Source organism: Camelus bactrianus, chromosome 23, assembly GCF_048773025.1.
Source record: "Camelus bactrianus isolate YW-2024 breed Bactrian camel chromosome 23, ASM4877302v1, whole genome shotgun sequence".
In the NCBI taxonomy this organism is placed as follows: Eukaryota; Metazoa; Chordata; class Mammalia; order Artiodactyla; family Camelidae; genus Camelus; species Camelus bactrianus.
Genome location: NC_133561.1, coordinates 5,895,161 through 5,908,375, shown reverse-complemented (window position 1 = coordinate 5,908,375; position 13,215 = coordinate 5,895,161). Strand labels below are relative to the sequence as shown.

The 13,215-nt window shown below is 43.8% G+C and overlaps 1 long non-coding RNA gene across 9 annotated transcripts in view; it reads left to right on the top strand.

Annotated features, from left to right (window-relative positions):
* Positions 1-13,215, top strand: part of LOC141574748 (uncharacterized) — a 945,654-nt gene that overhangs the window by 130,137 nt on the left and 802,302 nt on the right. For 8 of the 9 annotated variants that reach the window (XR_012501786.1, XR_012501790.1, XR_012501785.1 and 5 more), the window contains one exon: positions 5,492-5,554. This is a non-coding gene — a long non-coding RNA (uncharacterized LOC141574748). Of the gene's footprint in view, positions 1-4,889; positions 5,113-5,491; positions 5,555-13,215 lie in introns of those variants that run through there. The other variant, XR_012501789.1, reaches the window with a different exon arrangement.

The following is a 13,215-nucleotide window of genomic DNA, read 5'->3' as shown; positions in this document are numbered from 1 at the left end:
GACTTGAAGCTTTTTATGACGGTGGTGGTGGTGAGGAAGAGGTGGAACCACAGCCCGACTGGTCTAGGACTGAGCAGTTTCCCGCCTTCTTCTCACTTCCTGACACCTTCCCCCTCCCGCATGCGCACGTCCAGGGCAGGATGAGCTGGGAACAATAGCGCAGTATCATTTAGCTACAAAAATGTGTCTGAATAAATACAAGATTGTCAATTTCTCCCTTTCTTCCCTCTCTCTTGATATCTCCGTAACTGGCATCAGACTCGGGGAAGAGAGTCTCACGGGCTTGAAATAGTGTTTATGAAGACTGCCATTCTTTTCATAAGAAAGGTATTAGGGTGTTTATAGATATTTTATTATTTAAATTGGACATTAAATTTCCTCAGTATATTGCTTATGTTTTGTTATTCCTGGCAATTTAAGTCTGTAAAAAGGAAATTGTATTCTAAATGCCATCAGGTGCTGTGTTTTCCTGAGAAAGTAGTTCAAGGAAGTTCAGATAAAAATTGCACTGCTGTTAACCTGTTTTCTTTGTCTAAAAAATTCTTCATATTTCCCACTTTCATTGGTATATGATATGTGAAAATAAGAATTTCTAGAAGGCATAGAACATTTCTCACTTCTAAATTAACAAACAATGCCTCAGTATGACAGTTTATCTTGAAATGCAATTCACTGAAAATTTCAAAGTAAATAAATAACCACCTTGGTCTCATTAGCCCCTCAGATTGTGAGAAGGCAGTGCCTAGGGACAGATGTGGTACTCTGAGTTCTGAGTAAGTTTACATACATGAAACAAATTTTAAATATTTGAATAAGTCAGGTTCCATAGAAATCCACCCAAGGTGGGGGAGGGGAGGGGAGAAAATGTAAACTGTGTCATGTGATTACACTGATGTCCCATGATTATAGCCAGAATCCCCTTGAGTATTCAAGACCCAATTTGATTAGTGATATTAAAAGCATGTTTTTGAGTTACGTACTTTTGGTTTTGCTTACACACTTACCATCTGTTCTTCTAGAAGTGTTTCCTTAGCTACGTTTATATATATATCTTTTAGGTGGACAAAACAACGTATGGCATTTCCATACTAATGGAACAAACCTGGAGAATATCCATGGAGTGTTTCAGAGAAGTTAGGATAGGGTGTCCCTGATTTTCCTGGGATGGTCCAGTTTTGACACTAAAAGTTCCATGTTCTGGGAAACCCCTCCGTCTGGCCAGATGGGATGGTTGGTCCTTCTAAGAGGTTCTTACTGTCAAACGTTTCTACCACTGGTCCTTCACAGAATCTGGAATGAATCCTTTAGACTGAATATTGTGGTTTCAGGGGTCCCATTTAAGATGTAAACATACCAAGATAACATTAATATCGATTTCCATCATTCACTCTTTACCAGGAGAGGGTTTATCCAGCCAGGTAGCTTCTACTGCAGACAATGGAGAGCAGACCCACAACGGACAGTAATGATTCACAGCGGGGAGGGAAGGAAAAGAACAACCATTTGTTAAACACCTACTGTGTGCTAGGGAGTTTGATGTGCTCTTAGTAGAAATGGTTCAGAATAAGGCACTGGGCCGCAGGAGAAGGTGTGATGTTGGGAGAGTGGGGGAGGGAGGAGTGAATCCTCTAAGCGGAGAAGAAGGTGGCTCTTCACCTGAGTGGAGGAGACAGACCTGAGGTCACACCCAGATCCGTTCTTGGCTCCTGGGCTCTGCATCTTTCTAACGACGTAATCGTGACCAGATGTCTTAACCTCCAGCACTGAGTTTCTCAATCACTAAAACTGGGATGGGACAGGGCTTTTGTGTTTTGTAAACATTAGATGAAATAACACATATCACTGCCTAGGATAGTGCCTCGTACCTAGAAAGCAGTAATAAATTGAGGCTGCTGCTCCTACCACGTTGGGGACGACCTGATCTGAAAGCCATGGCCTCTGAGTTGGTGACATCTTCCCCGCTTCTGCCAGTCTATCGTTGCTTTGTGTTGTTCACATGTATTGGATGCCTTTGCTGGGAATCACTGGGTTTATTGTTGCATATGTGCATATGGGCACACAGATAGGAAAAAACCAACAACAAAAAGCAATTGACTTTGTTTATAAAATCATAATCGTAGGAGCATGCATGTCTCATTCTGAGACCTGTTCCATTGGGGTCTCTCAGGCATCTGTCCAATGCCTCCAATTTTTACGGGATTTAACTTGCATTTAAGGTGCTATATAAATGCAAAATAATGAAAAAGGAGAACAATTTTGGGCTTTTCCAGATCTGTGCTATCGAAGGGACTGCTCAGAATTCTTCATTTCCCTCCATGTAGCTCTGCCTGAAAATTATTTATGGTAGAAGCAAAATAGTCAACATGGAATGAGAATTCATCTGGCTCAGATATCTCAGTTATTCATAGGTGAGCTGATGGCCTAAACTGTCATCAGGTTTCACTAGCAATATTCCAATGATATGGAATATAAAATTGAAATTATAATGAAATGTAACTTCACATATATTCATTGATTTGAAAGGAAAAAATGAACACCATTTCCTCCCATAGGTGTCAATTTAAAGAATAGTTTCCTATTTTTGTAGCGGCACCTACTAAAGATAGGTACAGTGTTTGTGGTGATTGGAGAATGTTTTTATCCGCTTTTATTTCCCAAATAAGTATTACATGTTAACACTTAAAACTGATCTTCAAAGCCTTGACATAAAGGTAAAGAACAGAAAAATCACAGATCGTCAAATTTGTAAGGTATAGCAAGGAGCGGTTAGTACAATTCGCTCATGTTACAAGTGAGAATTTTGCTTTGTAATTGTGTACGCATTAGATGTGTCATATCTAGTTCTTTTAATTTCAATTCTCTTTCCATTTCATTACTGTTTTTCTTAAGAAACATCTCACAAATGTTACTGAAATAGGGTTCTGAGGATGGAGGGCAAAATAGAGGACCTTCCAGAATGCCAAGTAAGGGCCAATCGTTTTGATAATTTAAAAATGCTGGTAAAATAAAGACATAATCAAGATTGTCGGAAAGAGCATAAGGGAAGTTGGCAAAGCAGTCTTTTGAAATAGACTCCCAAATGCCCAGCCATAGCCTTCTATTGAATCCTCCTGAGACTTCTAAGAAAATGACCTGGTAACTTCTGGGGATACTGTCCTTTTTTTTTTTTTTCTTAGAAAATAAAGGAGTAATAGTAACAGTTAACTAATTTCTACTTATTCCTAATTCTTCACCCCATGTAGTTCAGAGTTTCTCAAAGTGAGATCTGTAGACCTCAAAGTCAATGGAGTGCTGGTTAAAAAATGCAGGTTTCTGGGCCATCCTCCACAATGACCGAATCCCAGTCTGTGAGGAGTGCAGCCTGGAGTCAGCTCCTGGCTAACTTCCCCGTGGGATTCTGAAGTCCAGTAACGCTCCTGCACCATAGTTCAGTGTTCCTCTTCTGTGTTTGATTAATGGTTCAATATTGTAGATAAAGCAAAAGAAGGTCTTATGCTTTACTTTAGGGTTAATGGTATGTGAAGAGGTGGCTGTTCAAAGTGTTCTTTGCAGATGATTTTTAATTCTGTTATTATGGAAAATAAATATCTCATTGTCGGTGGCAGAATCTGAAAACCCTACCAGAGACATTTCCCAGAACATAAAAGGGTGAGTGTATAGGGGAGGCTCTGCTGAGGCTGTCGTGGGATTTGAGTGGTGGACATTACTTCTGTTGTAAATCTGCAGAATCAATAGGCGTATTTCAGAGATGGAAAATAGTGCAGTGGAGCAGGAAGGAGCCAGCAGTTTTTTTCTGTAAAAAGGCCAGATAGTAAATGTTTCAGTCTTTGCAGGCCGTACAGTTTTTGTTGCAACTACTCAGTTCCACGGTTGTGGTGTGAGCACAGCCATACCTACTTAAAGGAACGAGCGTGGCTGTGCTCCTCAAAAGCTCCATTTATTAAACTTTACTTACAGTCTGTGTTTGGTTGTTGGCCATCGTGTGCTGACCCCTACCATAGACCATTTAGTGTGTGATTCAATCAATATTTAAAGCAAAACACAATGGTACAAATACTGAGTAAATATTCATAATCTGTATGTGTATGAGGAACATGGATAAACTAGGTGAAGTTAAAAAATACGGCAGTGGTGTTTCTTTGGCTTTCCATCCCTATTTGTGAAACACTGGCATTTTCACCAGTCATAAAACGGTGTGGCAGATTGTACCGCCCCAAATTGTCCTCTCATCAAGAGGTGATGTCTGCTTCCAGAGCCTTGTGATTTGCTGTGTCCAACAGAAGGCAGCAGAAGCGATGCCGTATGGGTTCTAGCTGAGACCCTGAGAGGCCGTGATGCTTCCTTTCTCAGGCCGGGAATCTGGATGGAGAATGAACACCCATATGGTCCTCTGCCTCTGCTTTCCCAGACCTCTCGGTTGAGGCCCACACCTGTGAGTGAGCCCACTTGAGAACAGTAAGCTCAGCCCAGATGGCTGAGCTGCAGACGAGTGAGTGAGTTAGTGGTTTTTGGTGTAAGCCACTGCCTGCTGGTGTGTTTTGTTGTACAGCCGTAGCTGAGGAATACCAGTAGGAGTGAAATCCTGAGCGGGGCGTGAACAGGAGAAGGGTGTGTCTGAAGTGGGAAGAGAAGTATGGACGAGGGGCGAGACGTGGGACTTCTGGGTGTCCCGGGAAGTGCAGGCGGCGGCTGGAGAGCGCTAAGGATTTGCTTGCAGTGCATGAATTTGGAGCAGTTTAAAGGAAGGCCAGTCGGAAGGCTGTGTTTTTTGCAGTAACGTTCCAGCGGTGCAGGTGCAGGCAATGGAGAGTTGGATTTAACCACAGAGGGTGGCGTTTTAACAGGTAAACCTGATGGAGGGAGGGAGAGGAAAGTGCGGGCGGGTTTATGTGATGATAAACTGGGTTCAGAGGAAACTGAGGATATAGTGACTGTGGGAGACCTCGACAGGATCGGTGGATTGTTGGACGCTTTTGAGTGGGACCAAAGAACTCTTGGAACAGAGTTCTAGAGGGAATGGGCTGGAGAGAGAGGAGCTGGCTGCCAGAGAATGCTCTTCTTGAAATTAAAATGACAGTGAAGACGGTTCTGCACAGAGCCAGTCTGGCCCAGGTGATGCATCTTCCCTGGATGGCCCTCAGGTGGGCTTCTGTTTAGGGAGGGTGGGGGCAGGGGTGGGGCCTCAGCCGTCTTGTTTTCATGCTCGAGAGGCCAGGGCAGGCGCTTTGGGAGCTTGGACACGTTGTCACCAACTTGCTGGCTGTCTCCCTGCTGTGAGGTCGCAGCCGGGCCTGCCACCACACCAGCCCGCCTCCTCCTCCAGCTTCTCCAACCCCTGGGCCAGGTAGGTTTTTAGCTCCCCCGTTAAGGGCGGTGGCGTCTCCGGCAGGATGCCCACTTCATCAAGGCTGGAGGCTGTCAGACTGACCGGGTTTCCAGTCTGTCCTCCTGGGTTCTAACTTGTCTTTGCTTTTCCCGATTTTGTTTCCAGCTGCCTGCCCCGAGGACCTCAAGCTCCAGCATGTGACTTAAAGACGAGAGAGCCTTACAGAGAGTGAGTACCCAGCTCCCGTTTCTGTTCTGTCACGTCTCCATCTTGAGTTGTTCGGCTCCTCTGGTGGATGGAGGGGGGTGCCTGTCTTTGCTCTGGGTCAGAGGACACGAGCAGGTGTGGAGGAGCAAACAGCAGGCTCCTGGGAAGAGGGGAGGCCAAAGAACGGAAATGGCCCGGTCTTGCAGGCATCATCTTTGTGCATATTGAACTCACTCAGAATTAGGACCAAAGTAGTGTTGGAGAGGATAGTACTGAGCCCCGGAGCTGGTCCTCAAGGTTGGAGGGGCTTCAACAAGAGACTCGATGGGTAATCCCCACAGGAGGCGGCAGAAGTGGCACTTACCTGGTGGCATAAGCTCTTAAGGCGAGGGCGCGGGTGGTGGGGAAGCGGCGTGTCGATGCTCTGGACCTCACACAAGTGAACGTTAGAGGGAAACTTCGAGGCCTGGTGGCACCCAGTGCCTGGAAGGGCACACGCGTCGGTCCTGCAGCTCTGCCGGCATCAGGTCCCTTTCCTGTCTTAGCAGGCCCAGCACTTTTCTGGCCAGAATTATCTCGTGACTTTACTTCACTTATTGGTCTGGTGACTAGGAGAGGAGCTTGGCATCAATGCCAGAGGTGAAGTGCCTCTAGTGAAAGAGGAGGGTGAGTGAGGATGAGTACGAGGTGCAGCCTGGACACCAGCCGCATCCAGTGACAGGTGGATGCAGGCCTGTTGCTTCCAGGGGGTTGGGGAATGTCTATCAGGCTGACCCAGCCTCTGAGCCCCCTGGAAGACTGGCCAGGCCCTCTGCACTCTCCCGTGTTTGCTCATTCTTACGCGTCCTAACCCTAAGAGCACTATCCTAGGGAAACTTCTGCACGTGCATCTGGATCTCAAAGTCCGTTTCTTAGGGAAACTGACTAATTATCCCCTCCTTTTTGAAACGCTCCTTTCTCTTTGCTTCTGGGACACCTCCTCTTAGGTTCCTTGCCACACTAGCTCCTCTTAGAGTTTTCTCATTTTTCCTTAGCTCCCTGGCTTGTAAACATTAGATCTTTTCTCTACACTCATTTTGAAGTGATGTCCTTCTGACTTGTGGTTTTAAATCTAATATATAAATAAAATGGACTGAAAGAATTTGGATTGCTATGTCAAGGCTAGGAACCCACACTGGAAGTTAACCATCATGATACTAAAATAAGACGAGCTAAAAAAATAAATAAATAAAATAAGACAAGCTGCCAAGGTTATGCTTTTTTTTTTTTAGCCATATTCATTGTCTAATCATAAATACGCACTCATTCATTTAGTTTCAATCAATAAATACTTGCTTAGTTTCTTCTTTGCATCAGGCATTTTTCTACGGAAATGGCAGAGACCAAAATAGAACAAAAAACCTTTGTCCTTGTGGGGTTTATATCCTGCTAGCCGTTGTGCATTCCTCAGAGGTCCTCACTGACCATGAGGTAATACACTGACATTCTTAGAGCCTTAGTTTCTTAAACATTGATTGGAGAGAATAATATGCATCTTGCAGATGTGCTGTGACAAGTAAGGTTATATATAAAGTGCATGTGATGTTGTCCTGCACTTGGTAGGAGTTCAAGTGATGGTTGTTTTTCAGAGAGATCTTAGCTCCTGAGTTCTTTGGTTACAGCTTCTGAAAGATTAGTTGCTTCTCACAGCTCTTGGGTTGGGATGTCAAATGTCCTTTTAACCCAGGATATTTATTTCACAGCATTAATAAAAGAGATGAGTTCATCCGATCAGTACTGAATGAGCCCCTGCTTGGTGCTGGGCACACGGTGACACAGACGATGCAGTTTCTCATCCCCCCTCTCTGCTGGAAGTGGAATGACTAGTAAATACGCTTTCTACCCTAGAGGTTGTGAAGAGGACACCGTTCTCAACATGTGATGATTGTTTGCCTTGTCACTGTCCTTGAAAAGCTACTTGCATTGAAAGAGTTCTTTTTTCCCCTGAACTCTCCAGAGTTTTCCCAACCTGCAACCTCAAATCCCAGCCTAAACCTCTCCTTTCATTCTGAATCTAGATTTTGAAAATTTGTCTCTCTTCCCTCTTTTGAGTGAAATGATTAAAAAAAAAAATTACATCCCTACAGACAGTTTCATGGTGGTTTCAAATTTCTGGTGGTATCTGGAAAACCCTGCTTTGGGGTTAATCTTTCTTGCATCATTGCTTCTACCACTTCTTCTGGGTGTGACCCCTTCATTAATTCTCTCCTCGGTTCTCTTTTTTTCATTCAGTATCACCTCTCCCTTTGTCCTTTGGTTCCTGATATCCTACCTCCCCTTACGTTGTTTTTCCTTCTCTCTGCACTTTGATTTTTTCCTACTGCATTTCTGTTTTCCCGCTGACAATTTTGTCTTCGTCTCTTCGAGTCTCCGGCTCACTCTTGCTCATAGATCCTAGCTTCTCCCTGTCCTCCTCCCCTCTCTCCGCCTTCCACCCTCCCTCTCTGCCTCTCTGATTATCTTTCAATTACTGCTTCTAATTAGGACGACTGCATGCAGAGTGATAGAAAAGTGTAATGAGACGTGGATGAGAAGGAGCCTCCGGTTTTTCTGCTTTGAAGCTTTCTTCTTTAATCCTTGTCCTTTGGATCTGAAGGTTGTTGCTACTTAACGTTTCCCATGGGTGTGACTGTCCAGCTTCTCCCTTTGCTCTGTGGAAAGGATCTCATCTAAGGTCCCCGAAGGCTTCTTTATTGCCAGAGGTAAAGGTCATTTCTCCTGAAGATCATCTGATACTTCTAGAGTCCTCTTAATCTGTGTATGGTACCCTCTTGTACCTTGTTTCTTCCGGCCCTGACCCAAACTGTAATCTGAATATCGACAACACCCTTGAGGAATAGGTCAGGATTTCCGTGTTTATTAACATTGAAAACAGTATGATTTACTTTTGGTTTGGACCTAATTGCTTCTCTGTGTTAGTCTTGAGGCTTTGTCTTAATTAGTGAGCGTACATCATGCATGTGGCTGCAATCTCTCTTTAGGACATCCTGCTGCTCTTTGTGATATTTCACGTTGGAATTTGTAATTTATTTCACAGCAGAATCTATGGCAGTGTCAGCCTTTGGGACAGGATGGGGCCAGGGTTTGAGCAGAGAAGGAAGAAAACTAACTCATTCTCTGTGGCTTTCTATTTCTTTCCTGTCTGCTACCTGGTTCTGCTCTTTTCTTCCAAGAGACAAGGAAAGAGAAAATAAGGAAAAGGAAAAAAAAGAGGGGAAATTAAGAAGAAAAAAGGAAGGGCAGGCAGCTGCAGGAGTTTTTTTTAACTGCTCCGATGAAGGGGGTACATGGAAAGATTATCCACAGCCATTTCACAGTTTCTTTCTCAATGTGCCACCTCCGTCCCTTCGAGGTTTCTTCCTCACTGTTGCAGTGCTGGCCCCCTGTCTTCTAAGGGCTTCTGGCCCAGAAAACTGCTACTTTCCTGGAACAAGCAGGGATTGGTCTCTTCCCTTCAAGTGAGATTAGTGATTAAAATTTAGAGCTTTCTTTACTAGCTGCATAGATGAAAAATAGACTTGAAAATGTGTGATTGCCTAATCGCTGGCTCAGTTAGATAATTGGAAACAGTTGGGATATCTCCAAGGCAGCCGTGGACCCACCTTAGAAAAGTCAGAGGAGAACTACATCACAGGAGGACCTGGAAGGTACGTTTCCGCTGCAGAAGCAAAGGGCCTGTGTAGAAACACACTTTCTTCTCAGCAACGTGTAAGTTTATGAAAGCTGACAGGAGATGGTGAATTCTTAGTAAGTAGAGATGAGCTGCTGAATTTAAATGCTGAGGCTTTGACCATCCAGTAACAGGGTAAGCCAGCATTTAACCAAAGAAGGGAGAATCTTAAAACATCTTTAGCTTAGTCTGGGACAGGGGTTGACACACTTTTATCAGACCTAGGAAGGCCAGAGAGTGAACACTTACGGCTTTGTGTAAAGCATAGTCTCTGTTGCAACCACTTCGGTAAACACACATTATACAGTTCTTGGGACTTAGTCAATTGCAGATTTTATCTAATTAGTATTCCAGCGGTAGCAAATAAAGATAAAGGCAGAGGACTTGGTTTAAAAACTTTAAAAGCTTCTTTAGGGCATTTCTTGACACACCGACTTCTTAAATGTGTTAGAAGCCATCGAAACAAATGAGCTGCTCTCTTCAAATTTAGGGTTTCCTTGGAAAAGCCATATGAAATAGAATGTGCTTCAAATAATTTTTTGAACAAGTGACTTGATTCCTTATTTTTCTTACTTCTCAGAATGCACCTCTGGACTATGCGATGTTACTTTACATGGAGCGCCAAGTCAGGAGGAGTTGTAGTGTTTCGTTTTTACATAGAACAATATTGGATAGTGGGATTGGTTATGGTTTGTCACGGTATCAAGATCTTCACTGGGGGCATTTGCTGGTGATGTTTAGAAAGTACATTTGAGTGTGTAACTCTCACTAGCATTCCTAAAGTTTTGGAAACAAGAATGTGATTCACAGGATATGACGCTTAGAATTCTAATCACACTTATTTAAATACCCTATGTGGTCATTGGTTGGAGGCTGTGATACAATCAAGGGAAAATAAGGTTTTTTTTAATCCAGTTGTATTTGTCTGCTGATCAACTTACTGGTGCAGAAAAACGCACGGGACTGTAGTAAGTGTCACTGTTTGGTAAGAGGTAGAAGAAAACAAACTCAAAGGAAAAGGTTTCCTAGGACATATCCAAAAAGTATTGCTTTTAAAGATTCTATTCTGTCTGTCTATATCAGTTCCCATTATGCTATATAATATTTTATCGGGAAAAAAGTTAGAATATGCAGTGAGATTTAATTTAAAGGGGATTCCATTTTTTCATGTGCTGTTTTAGTGATGATTTTGTTTTTGTGGTTTGTGTGTGTGTGTGTGTGTGTACAATACACTGCTTTAGTGGGAATCTTTGAAAGCATACAAACACAGATACAGGAAAAGAGCCCCCTGTCACCCGTCCCAAGGCCTGGCTGCCCGCAGCCCCCTCTTCCACCCTGGGCTGAGGCCCAAGAACTGCGGCTGGTCGGCGATGGAGAGATGTGTGTTACTGATGACTGCCCGGTTGTTGCGTGCCGGCTGTTCTTTTCAGGGACGTAATTGGAGGGGCAGTCCAGGCTGCCCTCAGGGAATGTGTCAAGTCCCTGGTGTGGCCTCAACTTCCCTTTTACTTCCTTCTTCCTCCAGCTGGTCCAGGGGTTCTGGTTTTTTCCCTCCATTATCCAAGGCCCTGAATTGAAGAACTAAATCCCCAATGGTGAGATTTCCAGCTGGTGCAGGAGCCAGCTCGGGGAAGGTGCCTTTTTCTCGGGCTCTAAATCAATGTGGTCACTTGAGTCCTTGTTAATATTGCTCATCATACCAGGCAGGAGTGTGTTCTCATGTGTAGACCAGTATGAACAGGCCAGCCTATACTGAGAGCATAGATTCACAGGCTTTTTTTTTTTTTTTTTTTTTTTTTGTAATAAAGTTTTCTGATGATTGAGAAAAAAGAATTTGCGATGTATTTTATTGTTCGTCATAGCCTCAGTTACCTCAGGTGAGTTAGGTTATACCTAGCCTCATTGATCTAAACTCAGTCTTCTGAGGAGAGAAAGTTGGGTTCTGGTGATTCAAAGTGAGAAAATGGTACTGATGAGTTTAATAAAGGTATAATGTAGCATCCACAAAACACTTAGGGGTACCAGTCATTTGCTGAGTAGTAGCTCTGTGTCTTACAGTGCTAGGTATATATTGTAAAACGATTTGACCAAAAAAATGAAAAAGAAAATGTTTCACGGTTATGTTATCTTAATGGAAACCACTTAGAGCAAATAACTACAATTTGCATTTTGATCCCAATGCAATAAAATGACTTACCAAAAAGTAAGAATGCACCGTTTTTCCTAAAAATTCACTTTTTTGTGTTTGTGTTGTAAGCAGCTGCCAAAGTTGCAAGCAACAAATGTACAAATGTAAGAAAAAGGAGTAATTTTATTCTGGAAAAAATTGAAATGATTCTTAAAAACAAAGATATGACCGTGCTTACGAGCCCTGCTCCTTTCCCTGAGTAATGTCCCTTATTCATGGGGCCTAATGATGAGAACCTGAGAAAGAAGAACCAGATTTTTTTTCTTAGAAGATTAAATATCAAGGCAGATCAGTAAATATATTAAATAATAAATGGCTAAAAGATACTGTACGAGACAGCTTTACATGAGAGAAAAATGATAGATCAAGCACGGTGCTTGTCCTAAAACAGGTGCAGAAGTGAATAACACAAGTTAGATAATACAGCGTGTAGCTCAAGGTACCAGGGAAATAATGTCTTCCGGCAACTGAAGCTGATAATTAATAACCAACTGAATTCTCCAGATAATTTATCAGACTTAATTCTTGAGAGTGGGCCATTCAGATTTGCATTTCTGGATGTGAGAACCTTCCTAAATCCTTGCCTCATGTCGGGTACTAGAAGCTAAGGTTTTTATTTTCCTGTAAAGCAGTCAACTCTATAGTCTGCCGTGTGGCTGAAAGAAATGTCTGTTCCTTGTCTTGATAGATGTAGGAGGTTGATTTCAATTGTTAAGGGCTTTTCATGTTTTTTTTTTTTTTTTTTTTTTTTTGTAGTGCAGGGATTGTAGGGATTCCTGGAATTTTTAAAACTCTGGACAGCACTTTTCTTGACACCCTGGGCCCTTGGGCAGGATCAGCAGGGCCCTGGCACCTCCTGCTGGCACTGGCTTGTCCTGGGTCTGCCATCCATGTGGGGGCAGGGAGCAGCCCACCAGTATGGGCAGGGGGTCTCCAGGGCCGGGAGCAGCCAGGCTCCCTCCCAGGTACACAGGCGGCAGCCCAGGGTGCCCTGGCCGTGGACAGTGAGTGAGAGGAGACGGGGTGGGCTTCAGGAATAGCTCAGGCCCCTGCTGTCGGGGCCTCATAGCTGAGCATCTGGGGTCATCATTCAGAGGGCTACAGTTGGTTTCTCATATTGACTTGATCTTCGTTCACAGTTCCTTGCTCACAGCTCCCCAAACCCTGGACATTTCACTAAATGTGGAGAATGAGAAAGATGTCTCTTGTTACGCAAATAAAGTGACTTTTGGAAGCACGTGAGGATGGAGGCTGGTGGAGGAGAACCAGCCATGGGATGAGAGGGTGGGAGGTTTCAGTCCCAGCCCCTGATTTCTGGGGAGGTGGAGGGGCTCGAGGTTGATCAGTTGCCACTGGCAAATGACTAAGTCAATCATCACCGTGTAATGTGGCTTCCATAAAATCCCCAAAGGACAGCTTTTGGCCTTTTTGGAGAAATTCCACGTCAGGGAACCAGAATGCTTCTGTGTGACACCCTGCCTTGCCCCAGGCTCTGTGAGGTCAAATTTGTTTTTTGGGGGACCTCGCCTTATCTCTTCATGTCTTTTAATATCCTTTGATAATAAAAATCTGTAATCTAGTGAGCAAGTGGATTTTTCCGAATTCTGTTAGCCAGTCTAGCAAACGAACTGAACCCAGAGGATGGGGCTGTGGGAACCTCCAGTTTGCAGCTGATTGGTGGGAAGCACAGCTGACAAGGCGGGCTTGCTATTGGCATCTGAAGCGGCGGGTGGTCGTGTGGACTGTTTCTGTTTCTGGGGAGGTAGGGTCAGAATTGAGCTGACA